The sequence below is a fragment of the Ostrinia nubilalis genome, chromosome 2 (genome assembly GCF_963855985.1).
Source record: "Ostrinia nubilalis chromosome 2, ilOstNubi1.1, whole genome shotgun sequence".
NCBI lineage: Eukaryota > Metazoa > Arthropoda > Insecta > Lepidoptera > Crambidae > Ostrinia > Ostrinia nubilalis.
In genome coordinates, this window is record NC_087089.1 from 4,112,470 (window position 1) to 4,122,751 (window position 10,282).

Below are 10,282 nucleotides of genomic sequence, written 5' to 3' on the forward strand. Positions count from 1 at the left end.
GTGGCTTCGCTGTGCTTTATGGCATGCATTAGGCATTTCAATTGCCTCGTATTGATCTTTAAAGTCAGCATCCAGGTGCCTTCACTTAACCAGATCGTCAGTTCATCAAATAGGAGGCACTGCACTAAATTGTGTGTATTTAATTAATGTGTATGTCGCAGTAAGATAGTTATAGCCGTAATATAGTTATATCCCTAGGGATATAATTATATACCGTAACATAGTTATACGAAAGCGATTCATTACTATCTCACTAGGAATATAGTTATAAAACGGTCCAAGTTTAGTGATATACATAGTTATATTACTAGATTAAGTTCAGTGTTATAAATATATTACTTGATTAAGCTTAGTGAAATAGAAATCTACCATATACAGTGTGTTTGGGATAGGGCTAGCGATAATTTAAGGTGATGTTGTGATGTCAATTTAATCAAAAATGCCCCCATGTGTGCGCCCCCCCCCCCCTCCTCTTGGAATGGGGGGAGGGGCTTTATTTTTTATGTGACTCCACATAAAAAATGTTTGTATTTCTTATGTGCCCGTCTTACAGATAAATAAAAAAATGCATTTGTAAGCCAATAATATTATGTGTCATTGAAAAAAACACAAAAATGAAAAATAATGATCAAAAAACTTATTTTTTTTTATGAATTTTAGTTTTTGTAAAAAAAATCAGTTTTGACGGGCACGTTTCTGGGATCATTTTTACCCGACTACGGCAAAGCAAAAGGAGGGTTATGATTTTGACAGGCTATGTATGTATGTATGTTCATGTGTACCCTCGTAACTTCTAAACCACTTATCAGAATTCGACAAGTGACATATCATTAGAAGCGTCTTAATTGTCCGCTGGTTATAGGCTATATGGGGTTTCACAAAATCTAATGTGGCGCCCTCTAACGGACAAAACATACAGAGTAAAAAAATAAAGTTAAGATAAATATGCCGTGTTTGGTATCATTTGAATGCGCTTTACTTGTACATTATGAATATATATATATTACTAGCATTTGCTCGTGACTTTACCTGTATTCATGGGCTAATTGCATATAATTCACATTTTTTCGTTCATAGCTTCATTGCTACTTATTAGTTCATCAATTTAACTTTTGTCAATATTATGCGCCACAGATACACTTTATCACCAAAATAGTACAAATAATAAAAAGTAAAAAAAACTAAAACTCAACTACGACAAAAAACGACGCTGAAAAAGTATAAAACAAGATTTTCAGAATACAAAACTTAACAAAGTTGCTAATGTAGTTGCATAGTAATTTTCATGTTTGGAAAGGCGTAGTCACACGTTACATATACCTACCTACCGTAGCACTTTAGCAACGTGTGACTGCGATTTTCCAAACATGAAAATTACTATGCAACTACATTAGCAACTTTGTTAAGTTTTGTATTCTGAAAATCTTGTTTTATACTTTTTCAGCGTCGTTTTTTGTCGTAGTTGAGTTTTAGTTTTTTTTACTTTTTATTATTGTCGATAAAATTGACATAATAACATCGCCTTAAATTATCACTAGAATTACATAGCACTGAATGCTCCTTACAGGCACATCTTTTAGTAGAACACTGTACCTATATTCGATTATTATAGGAACATTTTAAATAACCTTGGCCAAAGCGCGACAATTTTTGGCATATTTCTCTCAGTGACAAGTTTTTATTTGGTATAGGATCATTCAGAGTAATGTTTGAAAGCTGTATTGCATTTCTGGGTAACCAATCTTTCAGGATACCAACTGATGTTCCAATTTTATGACTTCAATAGCTATTTCACTAAACTTAATCTAGTAATATGTATAAGTATATCACTAAACTTGGGCCGTTTTAGAACTATATTCCTAGTGAGATAGTAATGAATCGCTTTCGTATAACTATGTTACGGTATATAATTATATCCCTAGGGATATAACTATATTACGGCTTTATCTATCTTACTGCCACATGTATGTACATCAGGATACCTTTATTTTAAACGACACACTGTTATCAATAATGGTCATGGTCTCAAAATAAGATCTAGTGACATATACCCAGTACTACACTATGGATTCTTTAGCTTACATCGTGCTTTAGGTTTAAGCCGCGAAAGTAAACTAATTTGAGAATGACGACCAGCTGCTGTATATGAGGCGTAAGGTAAACGGCTACTAGTTCGTGATAGTACGTAAGTTCGTAAGTTTTTTTTCTAGCTCAAATAATAAGCAAATGGAATATTATTTATAAAAATTCTTCATTACTGCAAAAACTCTATTATTTAAGCTATCTAAAAAACCAAGTACCAGCATTGTGGCGCCAAAAATGAGAGTAATACGAAGCTTCAAACTCTCAGAGAGCCAAAAACAGCTTGCAAAGGTTGCTCTCACCGTAAGGTTAGCGCTCCAACTTCTTAAGCTTATAAAAAGGCGAAGGAACGTCCATTTAAATAAAACTTGTAATAGTGGTTTCATGTGTTCCTTGACAATTGATTTGGCTTAGAAAAAAGTTATATGAAAACGTAGAATTCCTTTAAAATTGCGATTAATTGACTCACGAAATAGCGTACATATTATTTTTCGTGTGTCCCCTATTTCGTGACACTACCGATTCAAGGATATTATGGATAACATTTTGATGCTTGGTTTTTAAATAATTATTTATGATAATTTAAATGTAAGTTATGAAACAAATAATGCATTTATTTAAGTTTCTCGTGACCTAAATTCGGTATATGTTTCGTTCACTAGAATTTATATGACACGAGTTTGAAGTTCACATATATGACCAATTTTAAGATAAATTAGCATAAGTAGTACCAGCATAATTTTGGTTTTATTTCGATTTGTTTTATTTATCTTTGTTTATTTGTATTGTAAATGGGATAGATAATAGTTAATTGACACATTTTGACAATAATCCATGAATTTTACCTGGGGAATTTGGAATAATCAGTATCACGAAACAAGGAACCGTATTATTGTTACTTTTTTCCAAGTTCGTGATATATAAATGTATGGTGTTAGGTACTTTTATGACACACACCATCAAAGAAATCGACATATTTTTTAGTTTTTAATACTTACCTACCTAAGAAATTAATTAATTACTTACTTTTATTATGAGTCATTGGCGTATCTGGAGTTATTTTCAGGGGGGGGGGGGGTAAGTCCCCCCACATTTCTAATGGTTATATAAATATTTTCACATATCGCTAGAAATAACAAATCAAAATTTTATGGGTACGAGTAGGGTTTCTGCTCGAGCTTTCTCGAACTCGAGAAAACTCGAGAAATTTGGCTTCATTCGAGACGAGAAAAAAATTACCGGAGCTCGAGAATTCTCGAGTTTCGATTTTGAAGCTTTAATATTCTTGAAAGCCTATTTTCTTAGACAAAAGTAAGTTTTTTAATTATTTAATAGGTTAACGTTGCGTTTAGACTGGCCTAGTCTTTCCTTTTTTTAACTAATTTGATTTGCAAGTAATGATCTTAACCGAAACTAATAATGTTCACCTACGAGTATGCTATATTTTATTATGTTTGTATAACTGACTGATTTAAAGACTGAATTTTTTTTTGTTAACTATCTGTTAGTTTAGGTACTCGTAAATACGTTTATTCAAGTCGTTATCTTTAAGTTTAAAAATTTATTTAAAAGTTTTTTTTGTTTGTAAATGTAGGTTTATTATCGTAATTTTTCAATTAATTTGGACTTGTGTTCTTTGGAAAACAAGTGATTCAATTGGAGTTCCAGATATTTATGGTTATTAATCCTTAAAGTACACGCGACTTTATGACTTTTGTTCCTTTAGTTAATTACTTAGTTATAATTATCCTACTAATATTATAAATGCGAAAGTTTGTGTGGATGTCTGGATGTTTGTTACTCTTTCACGCAAAAACTACTGAACGAATTTTGTTGAAACTTTACAGTATTATTGATTATAACCCAGACACATTATAACATTAATAAAAACCCGTGTTTTTATTAAATTTCAACCGATTTCAACAGTTTTAATTAAAAGACTCGAGACCCGAGAAAACTCGAGACTTTGGCCTCGAGAATTCCCGAAACTCGAGAAAAAAAATAAGTCGAGAAATCAGAAACCCTAGGTACGAGGGGGGGGGGGGGTTAAGTCCCCCCCCCCCTCTATATTTCTAATGATTATATAAATATTTTCACATATTGTTAGAATTAACAAATCAAAATATTATACTAGACACATTATTTCTTATGAATATTTCAGGTAAGTAATATCGTCAATTTCACATAATTATTTTATTGTAAATTTTTATTATCGTTTTTAAATTTATTAAACCCTTAATCATTATTAAAATATCCTAACTGTATGCATAAAACCTTATCCCGAAATAGGGGACATGAGTTCACGAACTTAGAAACGGGTTCCCTACTTTTTATCGAAAGTCGTTTCATCGAAGGCCGTTTCATCGAAGCCGTTTCATCGATTGGTCATAATCTCGAACGTACGAAATATCGAATGCCGTATCATCGAATGGTCACATTATCGAATGGTCGAATCATCGAATGTCTTAGTGTCGAAAGGTTGTTTATTAAGTATCAAATATGGCAACATGGGAGGTGACGTTAGGCTGACTTGCACAATCTTACTTTAACTGTGACAAACTTCAAAAATCTGTCAAACTCCGGTTATCGTCATAGATACGGTCAAAGTTAGGTGGTCCAACTCAGCCTAAGTTAGTTTAAACCCAGCTTTTTTTCCGTAACTTAAAATATCCAACTATCAAGTTTAATGACTTGTGGTTAAGTATTAAGTTAAGTATCAAGAAAATGCGTTTTCAAACCACCAAAATAGTAAAAAAGCGGTAAAGTGATTTAAATTTAGAACGTCAAAGTTGGATTTCGCCGTATAGATGTTTTTTTTAAATTTAGCTTGTACTAAGGAACTAAGGCAAAGGCGTGAGTGCATCATATAGCCAGGTCTGGTGGCCGAACGCTATTATGTTATTCAATAGCTATTTTCACTTTATAAACTCATTTTTTTTATATCGATGTCATGATCAACTCCCTTACTATTAAAAAGTTACACACTCGTTGAACAGTAGTTTAAAGTGACATTTCCATATTAAACGTCACTTTAAACAAGTGTTCAGCGAGTTACTAACTTTTATTAGTCAGTAGGTAACTCTTTAATATACGACCTTTCGACGCTAAGATATTCGATGATTCGACCATTCGATAATGTGACCATTCGATGATACGGCATTCGATATTTCGTACGTTCGAGATTATGACCAATCGATGAAACGGCTTCGATGAAACGGCCTTCGATGAAACGACTTTCGATAAAACGTAGGGAACCCCTTAGAAACAGAGCAAAATTTTGTCACGAAACAGGATCCAAACAAGAGGTCCGCAGAACAATTAATATAAAAAAAAGTTCAAACTATATAACTATGAATTATGTATTAACTTACTGTCAAAAGACCAAAGTTTAGCATACAAAAGCTTTCATACTGATATCATGCTTGGTTATTTTTAAATAAAATGTTAAAGTCGTAAGAGCCTTAATATACCGAAGTAGGGGGCACTTACCTTAATAGGTGCGTTTTTGCAACAAATCTTAACTCTAGGAACTCATGTTATCCACAAAGAGAACATATCTATTATTGTCCATCTGTGTTCGCTGACTAAACCCTTAACTGCCTACTTTCCTAAAATAAACGGCTCGTCTGTTTGGAAGCGAACTACGCACGAGACGTACTACTGGTACAACCGAGATCAAAACGGACCAAAACAGTTTGTTTTCCTGAGCCAGTGATTCATGTCTGAGACTTGGCCACAGTAAACATTAATGTAAGTAGGTTCGAACGGTGAAATGATTTGTATCTTGTTCGTTTCAGCCAACTGACGTTCACTACTGGCTGACAAAGGCCAAGGATTTCCATAACGACCGGTCCTGCGTTGCCCGCATTTATTGGTAGGATTATCTAAAGATTATCTAAGCAACATAATTACGCGCGAGCGATAAGGATGGGTAGCTTGTGGTCATTGGACGAAATTCTACGTGCTCACAGACCACTATACCATAAGAAGAGACAATGAAAATTCATATGATTCAAAAAAGGAACTTAAACTAAAAGGTCACAACCCCGAATCTAAGTCGATCAATAGATATGGGTTTATCTAAAACACTGGTGCTTAAAATTTATAAGCCACCATAGTTAAACCGCCTTAATTTTTTCAGCATCAGTGACAATTTCAGCGCTGCTGAAATGGCTCTACTGACTTCTTTTAGATAGACCATCTCACAAAGATAATGCAATCAAATCTTAAACGGTACCATCTGTGCCGTGGAATTTGATATACGTAGCTCGAAAGTGGCTCTATGAATATCAGCTTTATGGGTTTTTAAGACAAGCGTATTGTTTTCATAAGAAAGCGTTTTCTCTTGAGTTAAACAAATTAAATTAAGGTTGATCCATAATGTCTCCGGTATCTTAGATGTGGTGCTATTTTAACCTTTATAGCCTGAGGAATTCATTTCCAAAAGTTGAACTCTCTTACTCACATTTTCCTTTTTTCCTTTTTACTCACAGGTTCCGGGTTCGAATCCGTAAGAGTAAAATATCTATGTACCAACATATCTAAGTAATAACATTGATTTTGGTTAGAACATTGCATTTTGGTTGTCAAGAAAATTGTATGATTTTGTGCTTCAGGTTTCAGGTAGCTTTGTCAAGCCCTCGCTCGCTCCAATTGAGCCACTCATATCAATGCCTCAAGCTCGGAGCAGTTGACAACTATGGGAACTCACATGAATACAGGTCTATCAGCACTAACCTTGACTGGTAAATGTAGTAATAACGTCGCCCTTTGTCAACACAAGGTTGCGTTGGCCTGGATATTCTTCTATTACTTGTACGAACATTGTCTGCAACAATACATGCATAATATCATCAATAGCTCAAGTTTAAATTGGAGCAACTACCAGGGTAAGTATTACGCAATCGATCGACTTTTGCCCCACTTAGTATTTTCCCTTTCATTTGGGGGCGTGAAAACACCCATGGTCATGAGCAGTAATTCACCGACGAAAACAAACACGACACCGATTTGCGGGCAATTTTCACCATATCGGCCACAGTCGAGGCGTCGTGTGAGAAAGTACCCACGATTACGAGTGACAACGGTTTCACCGACTCGCGCGCACCGTGCGAACTACGAGTGAAAACATGGAAGGGTGTGATAAAGAATCGCTCGAACTATAGTCTAAATATAGGTATGTACTACCTAAAAAAATAATGAACATGCACTATTAATTACATCTCCATCCAATCCATGTGTCGAAATTACGAGTATTAGGAATGCTCTACATTTATTTGTTTAATTAAAGTTGACAGAAAAAGAACACTACCTCCCTATATTATTGATGAAGGGCTACTTTACCAACCCATTAGTACTACATAACACAAGCCCATAATACACCAACTTATCTTGACAATAAATGCCATTGTCTATACAGTGATACCGAGTTCACTCGAGCTTTTATGAGACTTACAAAAATTTTCGAGCGTTTCACAAATTGTCCATTCAGGTAGGGCCATCTTAAATAATAACTTACAAATTATAATTGGACGGTTAATTGTGTTCTCCGTGTCACGACATAACTCCTCAGATTACATAAAATGTGTAAAAATATGAAAGCGTTGTGCAAGAGGAGTCATTCAATAAATACGGAAGGTAGTTTAAAAGATTAACTTCCTAATTACGTATCGAAATTTACGTTTATTTTAGTGTAAAAGTGGATGAATTTTTCAAAATTTCGTTATCAGACTCTTGTAGAGTTCAGCTTCTAACCCTACACGTCATATCTACACAAATTACAAACTCTATCTACACCTTAGTTATTAAACAAAATGTATAGAAACTGACAATCGTTATTTATTATGCAAAAGAAGGGAACACTAAAGCAATGAGGCGGAACAAAATATGCCGACGTCAGCGAATGGAAAGGTCAGTCACCGAAGCATCAAGTAACCATAGTAATATTACTATACCGCGTACTTATTATACTAGTAGCTTATGGCTCGTGGTTATTATCGCCGATACAAAAACACGATTTTATTTCCTTTCTCCTTTTGAATTATGGACACGGTTGTGAATATGAAATTAACATGCCATACTTTGTTTTGCGATTTATGGAACCCTACACTGTTTGGACTGAAGAATATTTAGTATTTTAACAAAAACATTTAATTAAATTAATGACCCGCACACCGAAGTGGGATGTTTACTTACTTGCTAATTAAGTATTTGTCTTGTTTTCTAACTTTAATTTAGCTATTTTTTTATACCAAAAAATTTCAATTTTGAGCCCAGTTTATGATAGAAAAAACAGATTAATAGTCGATTAGTAGTAGGTACCTATATGAAATCAAAATTTTTGATTTACGATATGTAAGTACAATCATTTTTCATCCATTACTACTAGGTAGGTATTATGTGATCGATCTACTTCCACGTTAAAAATCAACCAACGTACCCAAGTAAAATGTAACACTCTACAATCCATTACTCCGTTGGATTGCATAAGTTATTTTACAAAATGAGCCCACTCTCTATTGTATAATAAATAAGAATAGGGAACACACAGAGAGATTAGCACCTACTTTGAACCTAAAACTCACTTTAGGTATGTAGAAACTTGAGATCTTATTTTACAGAAGATTTAATTTGTTAAAACTATTTAACTAGTTAGGTACCTACACTAATGTGATATTAAAGGCTTATTCCTAAAGGTCAACAGCTCTATTGTTTAAAAAAATAATAGTTCATAGTTACTTTGATTCCCAAGGGGTCCGAGTTCCACGACATTAAAAATAAAAAAGCATTTTCTTAGAGTCGTGGACCTTTGGGAATAAGCCAATTTAAAAATTCTTACCAGTATTAGGTAACTTAAATTGAATACATTTAATTTTATAAAAATATGTATGGTAAATAGATTTTTTTGCGCTAAAACGCTTTTATAGTGGTTAAAATCAGAGGCACAGAAGAATCTGAATTCTGAACACAGTTTTAAATCATAACATGCATAACTGTGAAAGTAGACTTCGAGTTTCCTTGGTAGCCAAAACACTGTTCACAACACAACATAATCATTACACAGCTCGACAGATATTGATTGATGCTGAAAGCCGACATTGCACTAAAAGACAAAAGACAGACAATTCTACGTGAAATATGCGGTTGCCAATATTATGAATGTACCCGCATTTTTTGTTCTATTAATTAATAGATATTTTCTAACGGAATGCATTGCATAACGCAACAGTTTTGCTAGGGTAAAACAATAACAAAGCCTTAAAATCTCGACTAAATAAATACCTAAGTAAATTAACAAACCTATGCAGGTAATATAGTCGCTGAACTTTTTTCATAAATACAATGTAGTTTATAAGCTTTAAATAATAAATTGTAATCGTTTAACTAAAATCAGCGCACTTATTCATAAATTTATTGTTTCTTTATTCATTTTCAAAATAACTGTCTCGTTATAATTTATAACCATGACACATTCGTGGAACAAGCCATAGAAACACCCTTGTTTTTTGGCTAGGGGAAACGGAATTACGTGGGTAACTTCCTTTCACACGTTCCATGCCGCGTGCGCTGGGGGCTCACATCTGGGGGTAGCACCTGCCTTTTGAAAAAAGTATTAGGCCTCAGCCTCGAACTTAGCGGGCAGCGGGGCGGCGGCGGCGGCGGCGCGGGAGCGGCAGGATCTTATGCGTAAAATCAAATAGACCGGTTCTCGAAAACAGCGGCGCGGCAGCGGCGCCGGAGCGGGCAACGAGCGGGCAGCGGCGAGGGAGCGGGCAACGAGCGGGCAGCGCACTCCTTCTTTTGCCCACAAGAAATCGAGCGTTAGGAATAAATTTTAATCGAAATAAAATTGTCGCCGTTGTTCAGACATTTCGTTTGCGAATAAAAACAAATATCTCGACAACACAACCCCGAACACAACACTTCGCCGCTAAAGCGCCGCGCGAGCTGCCCGCTTGTTTCGAGAACGGGTCTGCGTTGCCCGCCCCGCTCCCGCGCCGCCGCCGCCGCCGCCCCGCTGCCCGCTAAGTTCGAGGCTGAGGCCTTAGAATAGCATTTGAACTTGATAGTTTTAGTTTTTCTGAAACTAAGCAAATGTATTGATTGAGTTTGTAACTGACGTTCGGCAAGCAAGCAAATACCAGTTGCAAATGTTTCAATGTTGCTAACAATTTTTTTTTTATGCTAGACAAGGCAGGTA